At 37.8% G+C, this 19,329-nt stretch overlaps 1 protein-coding gene across 1 annotated transcript in view; it reads left to right on the forward strand.

Moving 5' to 3' along the window:
* TRAF3 (TNF receptor associated factor 3) overlaps positions 1 to 19,329 on the forward strand; it is a 145,955-nt gene that overhangs the window by 73,765 nt on the left and 52,861 nt on the right. Inside the window, exon 2 of the mRNA XM_036750460.1 lies at positions 1,800 to 1,922. The gene's annotated coding sequence lies outside the window, so the exon portion shown is untranslated. The remainder of the gene's footprint in view (positions 1 to 1,799; positions 1,923 to 19,329) is intronic.

Genomic DNA, 19,329 nt, shown 5'->3' on the forward strand with positions numbered 1-19,329 from the left:
TCTTCTATTTTTCATTCTTTCGGATTTTTTTGTTTGTTTCTTGATGTCTCATGGAGTCATTAGTGTTCACTTGCCTAATTCTAATTTTTAAGAAATTATTTTCTTCAGTGAGCTTTTGTACCTCCTTTTCCATTTGGTCAAATCTACTTTTTAAGGATTTCTCTACTTCAGTGAATTTTTGTACCTCTTTTCCCATTTGGCCAATTTTGCTTTTTAAGGAATTCTTCTTTTCGATGGATTTGTGTGTCTCTTTTAACATTTGACCTATTCTTTTCTTTAAGGTGTTATTTTCTTTACTACTTTTTTGTGCCTCCTTTACCAAGCTGTTGACTCTTTCTGGCATCGCTTTCATTTCTTTTCCTTATTTTTCTTAACCATAGTTATGAAAGGTATGCTGTTTACTTCTCTGCTAATTTTTCATGGTCTGAATTTTTCATATTCAGATCATGTATCCCTTTTGAATTTGTTATAGAATATGGTATAAGATATTGATTTAAACCCATTTTTTCCAGATTGCTTTCCAGTTTTTCCCAAAGTTCTTATCAAATAGATAGTCTTTCCTCAGTAATTTATTTGGGGCAGGGGGGAGAGGGGTTATTGAACTCTAGGTTATTGAGTTTCATTATTTCTGATTCTCCAGTGATTGCAATGTCAAACAAAAAGAAGCATAATGTTCACACTTTGCCTAGATATGCACACATATCTTGTCCTGTCTTGGATATATGCTGTTTATTCTTTTGTGGTGACAAGGGGGAGCTCATTATGCTTGCCAAGTGCTTTACTGTCAACTTTATTATTAGTTGAGGTGGGAAGTTGGGAATACTTACAAAATGAACTGGCTAATTTCAGCAGGACTATGACCCTGCAAACTCAGGAAATGAAATTTCTTTGTTGATTTGCTTTTAATTGAACTAATGTGCTCAGAGAGCTGGATACCTACTTTTACTAATCAATAAATTGACTTCATAGCAGTTTTTGCAGCTGGCTTTTTTTAAAATTATGAGACATAATATAAAAGGGCCATTTATGCCCCAGTTGTAACCCTTGCATTTTGTTATGCAGCCTGGTTGTCTCTTAATACACAAATGGAATTGCTAATTGTATATGATAAATACTTTGAGGATAATATTTCATATGAAAATTAAGTAAATTGAGTATATAGAAATACATATATTGAGGATATAGAAAAATAAGTAAATTGAGAAGTAAATTAAGAAAATTAAGTAAAATGAAAGGGTCGAACTAGATGTTCTTTTTGGCACTTTCCTGCTCTAGGATTTATTCTTTTTTCTTGATCATTATCAGGGAGTAGAATCATAGAATTATAGAGTTACAGTTAAGAGGAACTTTAAAGGTCATCTAATTCTAATAGAACTAATGTATAAGTGATCTGTCTAAGGTCACACAAGGTAGTCAGTGGAAGATCTGTGATTTGAATGTAGGTCCACTGCTGTCTCCAAAACCAGTGTTCTTCTGCTATACCACACTGCCTCCTTTAGTGTGGGAGTAAAAAGTGATTGGATTGAACACCAGAGGACCTGAGTTTGAATGATGACTCTTGCCTACTCCCTGTGTAACCTTTGAGCTGGTTACTTACCTTCTTCAGGTATCATTTTTCTTCATTTGTAAAATGAGGGGCTTCTATTATTGGATCTCTAAAATTTCTTCAATTTCTAGGTCTAACTAACTGTTAGGATACTGTGAGGGATCACGTGATTCTGGGTTTCCATTTATAAAAATTCATTTTGTATGGTTTTAAGACTTTGCAGACACTAACATGGCATTTACTTGCTTTTTAGCTAAGGGACCTCACACTGTTTGAAGAAAGATAAACTTGAAACTGCTTCACTGAAAACCTTTACTGAAGTCTTACTCCCTGCTCAGGCTCAGCTATCCCTTGCCTGCATATATATGACTTACAGGTATGTCAATAGGAAACTTTCAATTACGTCATATACTGATATTACTGATTTGCTTTACTTAGAAGTAAAAATGCAGTTCAGCTCAAAACTGTAATGTATTTTTTAATTTTCAGTTTCAGAAACTTCAAGAAGTTTTTGAGTGCTTACTATATGTATTATTTCTGTTTCTGTTTTTATTTTTAACTTTACATTCTTTTATAAAGTTAGAGCTGGAAGTAGCCTTATATGGTCATCTAGATCTGCCCCCTCATTTTACAAATGAGGAAACTGGGCCCAGAGATGTTAAAGGAATTATACAGGATCACCTCACCTAAGTCATAAGTGACTGAGTCAGGATTCTAATCTGGGGCCTCTGACTTCAAATCCAGCTTCAAATCCCATTTCATTACCTTTGGGAATATTGTTTTGTTTAGATATTATACACCAAAAATGCAACGATATTTCAAGTTCATATTATTAAAGCCAGTAGTGGTTACTTTTTTTTCCTTCTCACTCTTAACAAGATCTGAATAGCCTTTGCATGTACCTTTCCCACAGGATCAGACCACTTATTGAAAGAGGTAGAAAGAGTTGCATGAAGATAAAGGAATGCTTTAGGAGCATCCTGGGTCCTTTAGGTTGCTGAGATGTTTGCTTCTTAACATAGTTTCTCCCAGAGTTTGAAAAACAAAATAACTCATCATTCTTTAGACATTCTAGTTACCATTGCAGTATACAGAATATTTTATTGCCATTTGGAAACACTGTTAGAAACCGTAAGTCAATACACACTTAATTTCTATTCTTGATGGTGAAGTGGCACTTTGTACCTGAAATGAAGGATTCATCTATCATGTTTGAATATTTAGATGAGTGTACAATAGTTTTTAAAATAATAAAATTATACCTTTGAATCTAAAATCAGGTTATATACAAAAATATATACCTGCATTTGTGTATTGGAAAAATCACATATGTAAAGAAAGTAAATTTTTTGAAATCTTTAAACAGAAGGTTGTATATGTTTAATCATTGGATTTTGCTTTTTGTCTAGCAGCAAAATTCTCCTTAATGTAGAATCACATCTTTTTGGAATGGGAAGGGATCACCCAGCGGCTACCTCTTCCGTGAAGCATTCCCTGATTCCCTTTGCCACACCATGGTTCCTCCTTCCTTACCTTTCTCAGGCCACTCTATCTGATCCCTCTTATAACTTAGTGTCCTAACTTTTATTGTATTTATTTATATGTATCTTACTTCTACTTTGCTTAGTCTCTGCCCGCAAAAAACTAACAATGGGGGCAACTAGGTGACCCATTGAGTAGAGCGCCAGCCCTGGAGTCAGGAGGACCTGAGTTCAAATGTTGCCTCAGACACTTGACACACTTCCTAGCTGTGTGACCTTGGGCAAGTCACTTAATCCCAACTGCCCTGCCCCTCAAAAAACAACCAAACTAACAGTGTACAATTTTTTTCCTCTCATTTTTGTATCCTCTACATCAAGGACAGTCTCATACACAAAGCAGACTTAATATATGTTTACCAAATTAAATTAGGCTTTTGCATTTATAGATGAGGAAACTGAGGCCCAGAGACACTATATGAGTTTACTAATCCAGAAACTAGGTCTGGGTATATCTCAGTATTCTCCTACACCACACCACTACAAGTACAAACATGAACCCTGGAAATTACAGCATATCTAACTTCATAAAATGATTAAATTACTTTAAAATGGCATAAAGTAAAATTATCAAGTTTTCCCATTTTGTTTTCATGAAATACAAATGCTTTGAGGCAGCGCAGTGGATATAGCACTGGACCTGGAGTCAGGAAGACCCGAGTTCAAATTTGGCCTCTGACACTCACTTGCTGTGTGGCCCTGGACAAGTCACTTAATCTCTATTTGCCTTAATCTAATAGAGAAGGGAGTTGCAAACCACTTTAGTATCTTTGCCAAGAAAACCCCACACAAGTTTACGAAGAGTTAGACACAACTGAACAACCACACAGCCACAACCATAACAAATACTTTGGTGCCTCTGGCATTTCCTAACTGTGCGACCCTGTGGGCAGATCACTTAATTCTCTTTAGCTTCTCTTGCTCTCCCTGTAAATTGAGAGAGTTGAACTAGAGGGCCTTTGGTTCCTTCTTTCAGCTCTAAGTCTCTGATTTGGGATCCTGTAAGCAGTGGGAAGAAGAACCAGCAGCAGACCAGAAACTGCACCCAGGGGCCCTGTCCAGCGTGAATGAACCTAGACAGGTTAAGTAAACCTCCATTACCTCGCCTGGACAGTGTCGGGATGGAATTCAATAAACATTGATTGATGCCACAATCTTTGAAGTCTGTCTTTTAGAAAATCATAGTGGAGAGTGTAATTTTTTCCGGTACAGGTTAGGCTAGATGGCCCCTGAAGTCTCTATCTCGTCTGCTGTCATTGATTTGAACCTGCCCTTTCCATCTAGGAAAGCCATAGGCTCACAGGTTTAGAGCCGGGTGGGACCTAAGAGGCCATACAGCTCAACTCTCTCATTTTACAGGAAAGGCAAGGAAGCCCGGAGACATTAAGTGATTTGTTCGGAGTCATGCAGGTAGCAAATGGCAGAGCCAGGACTTGACTCTGGATCCTCTGATAGCACATTCATTACCTTTTCACTCTATCCCTTCAAGTGTACTATTTGTTTATAAACTTGTGAGCAAAAATTATGTCTTAGTCTTTTCTTTTTTTTATAGCCTTCACATCATCTGATACAGTGCTTTGCCCAGAGAATGGGCTCGATCAATATTAGGTAATGAATGAAGAGAAGAATGAATGAAGTCTTCTTAATAATCCTAAATTGATACATCAAAAGCTCGTTGGATACATTCTGAGCCTTATGTCTGCTTCTGTTTTTCTGAAAATTAAAAAGTAGAAATGTGCACAGTTATAGTTAAGCTTTTATCTATTGTCTTTTAATTGAATGAGGATATTTTGTTGTTGTTTACTGTTTTTAAGATAGGGCACTGAGTAGTTTAAAGGGTTTTGTAGAGGGGGCAGGGCAAAGTAGAGAACACTAGACTTAGGATCCAAAGACCAGATTCGAATTGTAGCTCTGCCATTTATTAGCAACTACATTTGAATCGTAACCAACTGAGACCCAGTGTCATAGACTCTTAGAATCTCAGACCTGGAAGGAGCTTTAGAGGTCATCTAGTTGAACCCCTTCGAAACAGGATTGCCCCTCTACGATAATCTTCCAGTATCCACTTGAAGCCCTGCAGCGACTGCTATCTCACTATGTCCCAGGCATTTTGTTCCATTTTCAAACAGCTGTAACTTGGGAAAAAATTTTGTATATAAAACTGAAACCTGCATCTGTTTAATTTCTTTCTATTCATTGACTCTAGTGACATCCTTTGGGGTCAAGTAGATCAGCCTCATCTCTCTTCCTCATGAGAGTCCCTCAAATGTTTGAGAAGAACAATCATTGCCACTCTTAGGTTGCATGGAAACAATACCATTTACCTCCCAGAGCTGTGAGAACTGAATAAGAGAAAATAAGAAAGTTCTTTTTAGTTGTAAAGTGCTATGCACATGTGAGCTCTCGTTGCATTTTGTTGATGTTTGGTTCAAAAAAGTCTTGACTGCTGGAGGCTCCTTCTCAGTAGCGTATATTGAGAACCAGCTCTCTAATTTATTCCTGTAAATGTGGTTTTCCACTGAGACTTTTCTTTCTTTTCTATTTTTGTTTCATTTTTTGGAGAGGAGAAGGGAAGGCAATTGGTGTTAAGTGACTTGCCCAAGGTCACACAGCTAGTGAGTGTGTCAAGTGTCTGAGGCCGGATTTGAACTCAGGTCCTCCTGACTCCAGGACTGGTGCTCTACTCACTGCGCCACCTAGCTGTCCCTGAGACTTTTCTTAAGGTGGAGGAACGCCTGTATAATTATGCTTCCTCCTCCTGTCTATTCCTTTCCTTTAGCCACTTCTTGTCCCCATTGGCCTCTCTGAGTCTGCGTTTCTGAATACAATCACAACAGTAAGGAAACATGTTCAGTAACACTTTTGTGTTGACAGCAGCATTTGTTTTGTTTATCTGATTGTTCCCTTTTTTGGTTTTCCCCGGGATTTCCAGTTCTTGGAACATCCTTTGGTCAGCAGACACACTTTTATTTTCAGTTTCTAATTTCCAGCCAAGTTGCATATTGAGGTAAAGTACAAAAATATTTCTTCACATTGTCTGTCACATCTTGGCAACAGGAGGTAAACATGTCTATGAAATATTTAGTCGACAGTTTATCTGGACTCCAAGAAACATTATTCTTTTTCTTTTGCGGGGGGGGGACATATTTATGACTCCCAGCTCTGTATTTTTTTCCATTAAATGTTTCCTAGTGTCATGCATTCTCTGGGCTCATTCTCCTAATTGTCCCTTGCACTGGGAGGGTAGGTGCCCAAAGCAGAACTCGCCGCCTCTCCTCTCAGAGATCTAGGAGTAACCGTGAACTTGGGTTTTTCTTTTTCCAGTAATATTACTCATGAGTCCCTACAGGTTTACTCAACCTGTCTAGGTTCATTCAGGGAGTTCCCCTGCCCATCACAAGCCGGACAGTGCCCTGGGTGCAGTTTCTGGTCTACTACTGGTTCTTCTTCCCACTACTTCACAGGATCCCAGTTGATATCAATTAGGTAGCCAGACGTAATTAGCTATTAGAAGTGGGTATTCACTCAGTGGCATAGTAAGAACAGTTGGTATAAAACACCCCCAAACCAGGGGCACACCTTCTCTCACAGGTGCATGGGGAATCTATGAGAAAGCAGGCTCAAACTTAGTGAGCACATGTAGTAGCAAAGCTGGGGGTCCCTTTTTTCCGCCCATGGAGCCTTTGTGAAGTTCCACTTACATGGGGTATAGCTTTCTACGGGTCTGTTTGTAGGGTCCTGTAGCTGCCCTTCCTCAGCAAGTGTGATTTGCTTTGGCTCCCAATCATTAGATGTTCTGGGGACATTGCTAAGATGCCCTTGGGAAGTCCACAGTCTCACTACCTTTTAAGGTTCACAAGGTCGTCCTCTAGACAAGGAGGAGAAGGAGTCAGAGGTTTTCTTCTCCCCACCCCAAACAGCCCCTTTGAATGCTGGGTTCCAAATGGATATTTTCTTTTCTCCCAAACCCATAGGATTTGACTAAGTCTTCTCAATACATCCCCATACACTTCCTGTGTGGCGCCATTTCATTCCTTCCAGCAGTTTTCATTCCTTCCAAGTTGATTAAGGAGTTTTCACACCTGGTTTAATGCCCTTGATTGATTGATTCAATATAAGTATTCCCACTTTATAAAGATTTCAGGGCTAAAGTCTCTTTTTAGTTACTTTAAATGGGGTGGGAGGGATTGAGTCACTCCCTCCCTCTCCCCAACACTGGTCCTAATCACACAATGTGTCCTTGCCCGTACTTATGTTCTTAATAGTTTCCTGGTAAATACAGGTATCCCTCAAATTACAGAGGTTGATACTTTCAATAGTTTCATTCAGCAAACATTCATTAAGAACCTATTATGTGCAGAAAACACTGTTCTTAGGCAGTAGTGGAGATACAAAGTGTAGGCGACATGTAGTGCTTGACATGATCTAATATAGAATAAAGACTTATCTTCACAATTTACTTGACCCGAGAAGGAGAACTAGGAGCAGTTGGTAGAAGGTATAGAGAGACAGATTTTGGTTTGATATAAGAAAAAACTTCCTGACAATCGTAGCTGTCTTAATGTGAAATGGAATGTCTTAAAAATTAATGAGTTCCTCATCTTTGGAGGTTTTCAAGCAGATGGATAACCAATGCTTTGGGGTGTTGGGGAGGAACATTTTGCTCAAGTATAACCTTTAAGGTTTCTTCCAGCTCTAAGATTTTATGCATAAATGACTTAGTATAGCATAAAGTAATACATCCCAAGTACAAAAAGGGGCAGAAACAAAATAATATGTGGAGAGGAGTATTAGGAGGAGTTATGTGGAAAGTAAAATTCTGTACAACTACTTTCTTGTATTCTCTGATAATAAAATTTGTTATATATTCTTTTGGTGGAATACATTAATTATAGGAATAATAAACTCCCACTTAAAATGTAATGAAATTAAAATAGTTTTATGTTATAATAATAATAATAGTACTTAAGTGACCTATGAACTCACTGATGAAAATCTCTCCATCGGTGTATGTTGCAACATATCCATTTCTTTTCATCCTGTGCTGTTCTTTTCCATGCCTTTCCATAAATCAAAATTCACAAACAATGGAGGCCTTCTTGGTCTTTTAATATGCAATTAAATACCAATGTAGCATTTGGACTGCTCTCTTATTCTTCATTTTTACTACACAGCTGGTCCAACTCCTTTTCTAACTATACATTTCATGAATAATATTCCCTTTGCAAGCAAGTCATTGTTGATAATATGCTGCAAATGTTTAAAAACAGTATATACCTCTCACTTGCCCTTTCAGTTGTCTATAAGTCTTTGAACTCATTGATTTCTTAGTCCTGAACCTTATTTTCCAACATATTTTTCAGTGTCCTCCCCTATGTCCTTCCTTAATCTTGACGTCATTGACTATCAGTGCTTATGATAACTAAGTTTTATAGTAGCACACAAAATAAATTGCAAAATAAAGATTGTGAAAAGGAAAATACCAGAAGCTATATTGGGTCCCAATCATCACATTATCCATTACAGCTGAATAACCGCCTTCTCTGTAGGGGTAGAAGTGAATGTTTACATATATTCCAACTTGTAACTTAGAGTAGTTCTAGTCTCATACTTCCCCTGTCATCAAACAGGCTTCCTTCAGCCAGTATGACTAGATAGAAGACAGCTGTGAAGTGGAGAGACAGCCTTGAAGTGACGGTTAGAAACTAGGACCAGTACTCACATGGCTTGTTATGTTCTATGCTGGACTCTTCCATAGACCAGTAATGTGACAGTGAACAAGGCATTCCTCTTTTCTGAGCCTCGTTTGCCATATCTGTAAAATGGGGATAGCAATATACTTCCCCATGCCGTTGTTGGGAGGATCAGATGATGCAATGTCTAGAAAACCATAAAAAACTATATAATGTGAGTTCTAATTATTCATAAGTGGTCCTGGGCCTGATTTCCTCATTAAAAATAAATGTGCTTTCATACAATGATTGAAAAATTCTGCACTGGTTAGCATAGGTTTGAATTTAAGGGGTTTATTATAGCTTTCTGAAATGGCCGCCAAATTGTATTGTTAAATTTTGATATTTAAGTGTCTTAAAGCTACCTCTTCCTCCATCTCATTTAAAACTCATAACTTAATTTGCGTATACTATATTAATAAAATGTACAAATAAGCATACAGATTTCATCATTTCAATAATTTGTACCAGAAGACATCATAAATCAAGGAACCCTAGAATTTTGGTGAAAGAATTTTGCCAATCTTAAACCCATATTCTGAAACAGTCAACCAAGCACAGGCTTAACTCATTATTAAATTTCAAAGAATTGCCATGTGTTTCAGTTATGTTAGATGAAATCCTTTGAGAGCCTTCAGTGGTGTAGGCCTAGCTTAATAACTGCCACTTCTGGCTATCAATTAACATTTTGTTGTGTGCCCACAGAAAGCCAGCTACGAATGAATCATAGTTTGCAATTTACATGAAGGCTACCTGATCAGATATTTCCACAGATCAGAATTTAGAACCACACATGGCTTAGGAAAATTTTGTATGCTAGTATCACAACTTCTGCTCAATCTTCATTTGTTTAAGAGAACCGCGAAAAATGGGAAGGATAGTCCATATTATCTTTTCATCTATAACAAATATGTATGCCCACCACAACAGTGGATGGAGATTGGTGATGTTGGGTTGCAGAGGAAAACTGTTGTCTCTTGAATTATCTTTACAGTAAGTCAGGGAATGACTCAGCTCTAGTGGAATGACCAAAGGCAGTTAGAAAAAAAAATTTTGGAAGTCATCTTAATTTCTCCCTTACTCCCTGTTGACTCTGTTTAATTAAAGATGCCATCACCCCAAACTGTTTTACATTGCCTCCTAATTATTGTTCTCATTAATTTTTATATTGAAACAGTTATTAAACTATGTATATGACTTTACAGTTGAACTTGGATAAACAAGATTACCTGACATCAGAGTCCAATGAATAAATATAAGAATGAGTAAAAAGTTTTTTCTAGACTTATCACTGTAATGAATATTTCTTTAATACCTACTGAGTATCTACAAGGTATTTTACAACTCACCATTCCTTCAACTGTGACTGAAAAAATGGCTCTTCTATCAGGAATTATTTTGCCTCGTAGGTCCTTCCTGAGGACCTTCCGAGGTCCTTCTGAGGTCCTTATCTTTTGTTGGCCAGGAATTCTATCTGGGTACGTCTTGGAATAATTTTATGGACATATTTATCTCAGTTATTGTTCCTCTTTTTATGACTTACTCTAGTTATTAGGTTGATGCACTATTCTACTATGTAGCTTTTTAAATGTTTGAAAGACATTTAAAATAAATTTTTTCCTTTTGTGTTTCTTAGTTGATTAAAATGCCTCTTCCTGTGTATTGTGTTATTCTTTTCAAAAGCATACTTAAATAAAGGTTTTTTGGGGCTGATGAGATTGAGCTTATGCCCTATTTTGAAACTTAAAAAAAAACGCCACCACCAACCAGTACATATATAATACTTTGTATCATTGTTTTCTCTGTTTGTATAGTATCTCCCCCACCCCATATTTAATTAGGGCAGAGTTCTATGGACATAGATATGGGGGGAGTGTGTGGAGGATGGAGAGAATGAGAATTCCTGCCCACAAGGAGCTTATATTCTAATGAGAGATGATAACACATAAAAAGAATCTGAAAAGCTGGGGGTGGGAGGGGAATTAGCCCCTTATAGGGGAATATTGGCAGAGTCTTCAGGGGCATGGAGAGGCAGAAGCATAGCTGTAAAGGGAATGAAGTTTGGTCAGCCTGGACCCATCCCCAAAATGGAGGCCCTAGGAAAGAAATTCACTAATGGTAGAAGAGAGATGATAGTAGAAGGATGTTCCAGGGGGAGAAGGTTCCAAGCACCGAAGGAAGTTCCAGGGCTAGAAGGCAGAAACCTAGCTGGGAGGGTAATGAAGGGCCAGTGATGGAATTCATTCTGTTTTTACTGAAATCCATCACTCCTCCAAAATAACTTATCACTCTGGAAGATTCTTTTGTCCCTCTGGCTCCTTCTTATGGTCAGTCAGTTCCTTTCTGAGCCTCCATTTTAAGGAAGGTGCCCAGGCCAGCCGTATTTACTCCTTCATTCCTCCCTGGACTCTTCTCCTGACTCTCCAGACTGCTTTCTCCGCCATCTTCCTTCTCTCCCTCAACTGTACCTTCCCAATTTTTCAGCTTCCTTTTATGTGTTGTCTTTTCCCATTAAAATGTAAGCTTCTTAAAGGCAGGTACTACCTTTCTTTGTATTTGTATTCCCAGCACTTAGCACCATACCTGGAACATAGTAATAAATGTTTTTTAACTTGAGGGTACTATCATCCTTCCAGACACCAGCGTTCACAAGCTTGGATTCATTCTTGACCCTTCTGTCTCCCTCAATCCCCATATCCAAACAGCTGCCAAATCCTGTTGGACCTACCTCCCATCTTACCCCTTCTCTCCTGTCACACAGCCGTTACCCTAAGGCAGGTCTTCGTTGTCTTGACTGTGCCTTCTCATTTATCTTGCTCCCTACAGGCTCTTCCCTCTTCAGTCCTGTCTGCCACATAGCTACCAAATTGATATTCCTAAAGAATAAATCTGACTCTGTTACCTCCTATTCAAAAATAATCTTTGGTTACTTCTTATCTCTAGGGTAACATTCTTAAAGCCTTCCACGTTCTGACTTTTTCCAGTTGTGCTTGTTATTATCCCCCTTCAGGCATTCTTCATTCCAGCCAAACTGGCCCACCAGCTGGCATGCCATCCTCTTCCTTCATGCCTTTGAACGAATGGTTCCCTGTGTAGATATATAAAGCCTCTACCTTATGGCTTCTCTAGGATCCTTCAAAGGAATGTGCCACTTCCTATATCAGCTTTTTCCCCTAACTTCCACCCAACCTTACTCGGTTATTAGCATTGTTATATATCCTTTGTATTTATATTTGCTTATGGACATGTAATATCCTTCCTCCCACGGTGGAACATATGCTTCTTAAGGGCACGGACTCTTTCATTTTTGCCTTCGTATCCTCAGTGCTAGCATAGTGCCTTACACATAAATCTGTGCTTAATAATAGGGGCTTCAAATATTTGCTGAATTATCTAAACTTTGCATCCCATCTAGCACTTAGCATGGTGCTCTGTACATGATAAATACTTATGTAATTGAATTTTCCCCTTTTTTGTTTATTTTTTAATGAATGTATTACTTACTTTGAACATTCCTTTTTAAAAAATTTTATTTCAAATTCTCTCTCCCCTCCCTAATGCTCCCCTACTCATTGAGAAGACAAGAAATGTTATGTCAACTATACATATGAAATCATGCAAAATATATTTCTATATTAGCCATGTTACCACAAAAAGGCAAGAATAATAAAGTGAAAAAATTATGCTTCACTCTGCACTCAGACTCCAGAGTATCAGTTCTCTCTTTCGAGGTAAATAGAATTTTTCATCAATAAGTCCTTCAGAATTGTCTTGGATCATTTTGTTGATCAGAACACTGATCAGAAGTGATTGGTCATTCACAGTTGATCATCATGCAATATTGCTGTTACTGTGTATAATATTTTTCTGGTTTTGTTCACTTCATTTTGCATCAATTCATATAAGTCTTCCCAGGTTTTTCTGAAAACATCCTGCTTATCATTTCTTATAGTACAATAATATTCCATCACAATTATATACTAATACTTGTTCAGCCATTCCCCAGTTGATGGGCATCTCCTCAATTTCTAATTTTTGCCACCACCAAAAAGTTGCTATAAATATTTTTGTACATATAAATCCTATTCCTTTTACTTTGATCTCATTGGGGTACAGACCTTTGCTGGGTCAAAAGCTATGCACAATATTATAACCCTTTGGGCATAGTTCCAAATTATTCTCCAGAATGGCTGGACCAGTTCATGACTCCACCAGCAGTGCATTAGGGTGCCAATTTTTTCACATCCCCTCCAACATTTGTAATTTTCCTTTTCTGTCATGTTAACCAATCTAATAGGTATTGTGTGGTACCTCAGAATTGTTTTAATTTGCGTTTCTTTAATCAGTAGTGATTTAGGGGGCAGCTAGATGGCGCAGTGAGTAGAGCACCAGCCCTGGAGTTAGGAGTACCTGAGTTCAAATCCAGCCTCAGACACTTGACACATTTACTAGCCGTGTGACCTTGGGCAAGTCACTTAACCCCAATTGCCCTGCCTTCCCCACTGCAAAAAAAAAAAAAATAGTGATTTAGAACATTTTTTCATAGGACTGTTTTTTCATGACTTGTTGCTCACTAGTTTCAGTCTTGTCTGACTCTTTGTGACCTCATTTGGGGTGTTCTTGACAAAGTTACTAGAGCAGTTTGCTGTTTCCTTCTCTAGCTCATTTTACAGATGAGGAACTGAGGCAAAAAAGGTTAAGGGAAGTGCCAGGGTCACACAGCTAGTTAATGTCTGAGGACAGATTTGAACTCAGGAAGATGAATCTTCCTGGTTCCAACTCCAGTGCTCTATCCACCATGAAACCTAGCTGTAGATAAATAGCTGTATGTAGACTATAGATAGCTTTGATTTCTTCTTTTGAAAACTGCCTGTTCATATCCTTTGACCATTTGTCAATTGGGGAATGATGCCTGTTTTTATAAATTTGACTCAATTCCCTATATATTTGAGAAATTAGATCTTTTTGTCAAAGAAACTTGTAATTTTTTTTCCACTTACTTGCTTTCCTTTTAATCCTTGGCTGCATTGATTTTGTTTGCACAAAATCTTGTTAATTCATGTAATCAGAATTATCCATTTTACTTCTCGTGATCCTCTCTAGCTCTTATTTGGTTACAAATTCTTCCCTTATCCATAGATCTGACAGGTAAAATTTTCCATGCTCCCTTGATTTGCTGAAGATATCATCCTTTATGTCTAAATCACATACCCATTTTGACCATATCACAGTAGGAGATGTTGATCTGCAACTAGTTTCTGCCAAGCTGCTTTCCAGTTTTCCCAGAAATTTTTGTCAGATAGTGAGTTCTTGTCCCAAAAGTTTGGATCTTTGGGTTTATTAAATAGTAGATTACTATTGTCATTTACCACTGTGTATTGTGTACCTAATCTATTCCACTGATTTACCATTATATTTCTTAGCTAGTATTAGAGTTCATGATTAGCACTTTGTAAAATATTTTGAAATCTGGTACTGCTAGGCTATCTTCCTTCACATTTTTTTTTCATTGATTCACTTGATATTCTTGACCTTTTGTGCTTCCAGATGAATTTTGTTATTATTTTTTCTAGCTCTATAAAATAATTTTTGGTAGTTTGATTGGTGTGACACTGAATAAGTAAATTAATTTAGGTAGAATTGTAATTTTTATTATATTGGCTCAGCTTACCCATATTTTTCACATCCCCTCCAACATTTGTAATTTTCCTTTTCTGTCATGTTAACCAATCTAATAGGTATTAATAGTTTTCCAGTTGTTTAGATTTGTCTTTATTTGTATGAAAACTATTTTGAAATTGTGTTCATATAGTTTCTGGCTTTGTCTTATTGGTAGACTCCCAAGTATTTTCTATTGTCCACAGCTATTCTCTTTCTATCTCTTGCTGCTAGACTTTGTTGGTGATATATAGAAATGCTGGTGATTTACATGGATTTATTTTATATCCTGCAACTTTGCTAAGGTTCTTAATTGTTTCAAATAGTTTTTAGTTTGTCCTCTAGGATTCTTTAAGCATACGTCATATCATCTGCAAAGAGTGGTTATTTTGGTTCCTCATTGCTTATTGTAATTCCTTCAATTTCTTTTTTCTTTTCTTATTGCTATAGCTATCATTTCTAGTTCAATATTGAATAATAGTGCTGATAATAGGTATCCTTGTTTTACCTCTGATTGCATTGGGAAGGCTTCTAGCTTATCCCCATAACAGATAATGCTGGCTGATTATCAATACTACTTGTCATTTTAAGGAAAACTTCACTTATTCCTGTGCTTTCTAGTGTTTTTAATAGGAACGAGCATTGTATTTTGTCAGAAGCTTTTGTTGCATCTATTGAGATAATCATGATTTTTGTTATTTTTGCTATTGATTTAGTCAGTTATATTGATAGTGTTCTGAACATTGAACCAGCCTGCATTCCTGGTATAAATCCTGCCTGGTCATAATATATGATCTTTGTAATGTATTGCTGTTCCTTGCTTGCATTTTATTTAAAATTTTTCCATCCATATTGATTAGGGAAATTGGTCTATGGTTTTCTTTCTCTGTTTTTGCCCTTCCTGGTTTAGTTATCAGAACCATAATTCATGTCATAAAAGGCATTTGGTAGAATGCCTTCTTTGCTTGTTTTTCCAGATAGTTCATATACTAATGGAATTAATTGTTCTTTAAAAGTTTGGTAGAATTGGGAATCCATCTGGCCCTGGAGATTTTCTTCTAGGAACTCATTGATGACTTGTTCAGTTTCTTTTTCTAAGATAGGCTGAAGGCTTATTTAAGTATTCTGTTTCCTAATTGAATTTTTAATGAAGAACTGCTGCAGTGTCAAGTCAGGAAGCATTTATTAAATACCTACTGTGTGCCAGGCTCTATACTGAACACTAAGGATACAAACAAAGGCAAAAAAAGGTCCTACTCTCAAGGAGCTCATAATCTAATGGGGGAGACAACATGCAAACAACTACATGTAAACAAGATGTAAACAGGATAAAATGGAGACAGTCAAGAGAAGGAATGCCGCTAGCATTGGGAGACATTGAGAAAGGCTTCTTATAGAAGATAAAGGAAGATAGAAGGAAGCCAGGGAAGCCAGAAGATGTAGATGAGAAGGGAGAGAGTTCTAGGAATGAGAGACAGCCAGTAAAAAAGGGGCCAGGGTCACAGGTCATAGAGTATATGGAGGGAAGCACGGTGTAAGAAAGCTAGAAAGGTAGGAAAGGATCACGTTATAGAGGGCTTTAAATGACAAACAAAGGATTTTCTTTTTGATCCTGGGTGTAACAGAGTCAACTGAATTTATTGAAAGGGAGAAGAGGGGCATGATATGGTCTGACCATTTGATAGCCTAGTGGAAGATAGACTGGAGAAGGGAGTGATTTGAAGCAAGGAGATCCACTGAAGGCTATTTCAGTTGTCCAGGTGTAAGGTGATTAGGGCCTCTGCCAAAGTGGTAGCAATGTCTGAGGAAAGATGTTAAAAAGATAGAATCCACAGGATTTGAATAGAGGAGATGAAAGAGGAGGGCAGCTAGAATGTGAACCTGAGTTACTGAGAGGATAGTGGTGCCTTCTACAGTCACAGGGAAATTAGGAAAAGGGGAGGGTTGGGGAAGGAAAAAAGATAGTGAGTTCAGTTTGTTAAACATGTTGAGTTTAGCTGTCTACCTCTAGTACTAGACCTCCAGTTCTAGATATCTAGTGGATAGTTGGAATTGAGAGACTAGAAGTCACCAGACAGATTAGAACTAACTAGTAGATCTTAGAGTCATTGGCATAAAGATGAGAATTGAAATTACGGGAGCTGATGAGATTTCTAAGTGAAGTAGCATAGAGAGAAAAGAGAAGAGGGCTCAGGACAGAGCCTTGAGAGGAGACCCATGGTTAGTGATTAAAGGAGACGGAGGAGTGGTCAGACAGGTAGGAGGAGAATCAGGGCAGAGTAGTGTCATGAAAACTTAGAGCGAAGAAAGTACCAAGGAAAAGAGAGTGATGGACAGAATCAGAGGTTGGAGAGGAGTCAAAAGGGTGAGTACTGAGAAAACAGAGGATTTTTTATTTGATCCTGGAGGCAATAGGGAGCCACTAGAGTTGATTGAATAGTGAAGTGATATGTTCAGATCAGACCTGCATTGTAGGAACATTAATTTGACAGCTGAGTCAAGAATGGACTAGAGTACAGAAAGACTTGAGGCAGGAGATCAGCCAAAAGGCTATTTCAGTAGTCCAGCTTTAAGGTGAAGAAGTCCTGGACTAAGGTGTTGGCAGTGTCAGAGGAGAGAATACAAGCCATGTTCGGAGTAAGAGAAAGGTAGAATCAACAGAACCTGATGAGGGATTGGATGGGGTAGGGGGGAGTGAGAATGAGGATTTGAAGATGATACCTAAGTGGTAAGCCTGGGTGACTACAAAGATAATGGTACCCTCCACAGTAATGGGAAAATTACGAAGAAAGATAGATGTATCGATTAACTAGTTCAGTGGGCTGTCCATTTGCCTGCATACCTTATGTACCTAGAATATTTGGACAAAAACATTATTTATTCATTTAGCTTTCCCTATGTCACTTTTAAGTGGTTGTGGATCTTATTAAAGAATGTCTGTAACGCCTTGTGTCAGTACAATGTTATCAGCAAATAGAAGCATCTGGAAGACACCACCACGCATAAGGAATCCCTCCTCCATTTGGACCACACGCTAGTCTCCATGATAGTATTGAGTACCTTAATGAATGTACAGTTCTGTTTAATGTTTCTTTAACGTTGCTACACAAACAGGATCATTGAACAAAGTTATCTCTTGTTATATGCTTGCCAAGAAATCTTGTATGATGATACTATATGATTGGAGGGTCGTAGATGTAAGAGAACCCCCTTTCTCTGTAGAAGTCAATTTTTAAAATCAGTCTATTAATAAAAATTTATTTAAGTAAGCCTACTTTGTCAGGAACTGTGCTTTTTAAAAATATATACTTTTTAGTCAATCAAGTGAATACGAGAATGTCCTCTGCTATAGAAAATAATTTGCAGATGATTTCTTGTCCTCATATTTTCATCAAGAATACGTTCAAGATGGATATAGGACATTCTTTATGAGAATGTACCGGATATGGCAAGCAACCAAAAAAATTGAGGCTGTACCTTTGTTGTTGTTCAGTTGTTTCAGTCGTGTCCAGCTCTTCATGACCCACTTAGGGCTTTCTTGGCAAAGATACAGAAGTGTCTGCCATTTCCTTCTCTGGCCCGTTTTATAGATGAGGAAACTGAGGTAAACAGGGCTAAGTGACTTGCCCAGGGTCACACAGCTAGTAAGTGTCCGAGGCCGGATTTGAACTCTGGTCTTCCCTACTCCAATCCTGGTGCTCTGTCCACTGCATCACCCAGCTGCCCCTTGCTTGAACCGGAGGTATTCAGAACAACCTGCCTTCCGCATATTCAGTTTGTCACTGGACTGTACTCAAAACCCTTTTAGCTTGGTGGAACAAAGATCGGCACAGCCTTAGAGAACCCAGGCTCATTTCTCTGTCATTTTGTAGCATCACAGTAGGATTGTTGTGGTGGTATCTGTACTTGCCAATAGATTGTTGAAAGAATAAGTTCAGGAATATGCTAAAGAGATCTATTTCAAAACAACTAAGTCAGTAGCTATATCTGGAAAGAAAAGGGAGAAATCTTTCTTGGAATCTAAATTAGTTATCTATTGGGCATTTCATGTTTTGTACATACTTTTCTTCTGTTCTCAAGATGAAGTAGTTTTGTAATTTATCTCAACCTATAATTTAGCTAGAAATTAGAATCGGAAAATCAATGTGAGTAAGAAGATTTTTGGGATTCTTGATAAAACTCCAACAATACTTCTTTTCTCCTTTTCACTTATTTGCCTGGCCTGGTGACTTTTCGCTTTTCTAGGGTTTGCCTTTATTTAAACAAGTTAGGTCCTCTGTTGTAGTCAGCCAAAAGATAGGGTTTTATTATTGGCCTTTATTTAAGCTTTGGACATTCTTATTACTTAGCAAACTATCCTTGGAAGATTATTTTTATGAGGAATATATGTCTGTTTGAGACAGTTATCTGTTCATTTGCTTTTCTTGTATGAGTGGAATATTGCCTCTTGAAATGATTTTGTGATTGGGTGAGAATTAATTTCTATTTTGGCTTCAAGTGTGCCAGATTCTTTTCATCAGCGTTACCCATGAGGTATTCTAAAAACATTAAAAGGCAATATACATTTCCCAGACAATGAAGCCTTGGAACTCAGCCACCATCAAGGCAACACAGCTTTGTTGGGTTGGATGAATGATAGCAGGATGTCTAATCAAGTGCCATGCAACATATGAAGTACTGTTACTGCTCAAAAGAAATACTCTTAAAATGTTCCTAACCATCACATAACCTTTTCCCCTTCCCCTTTCTCTCCTTCCCTTAAGGATTTCTGCCTAGCTAAAAATGTAGGTCAGGAATAAGGAGGGCTAAATTATGAAGGGAGATCTCATCATGGAGTTATGAAAAGTCTCTCTTG

Source organism: Trichosurus vulpecula, chromosome 3 (genome assembly GCF_011100635.1).
Source record: "Trichosurus vulpecula isolate mTriVul1 chromosome 3, mTriVul1.pri, whole genome shotgun sequence".
Classification (NCBI taxonomy): Eukaryota; Metazoa; Chordata; class Mammalia; order Diprotodontia; family Phalangeridae; genus Trichosurus; species Trichosurus vulpecula.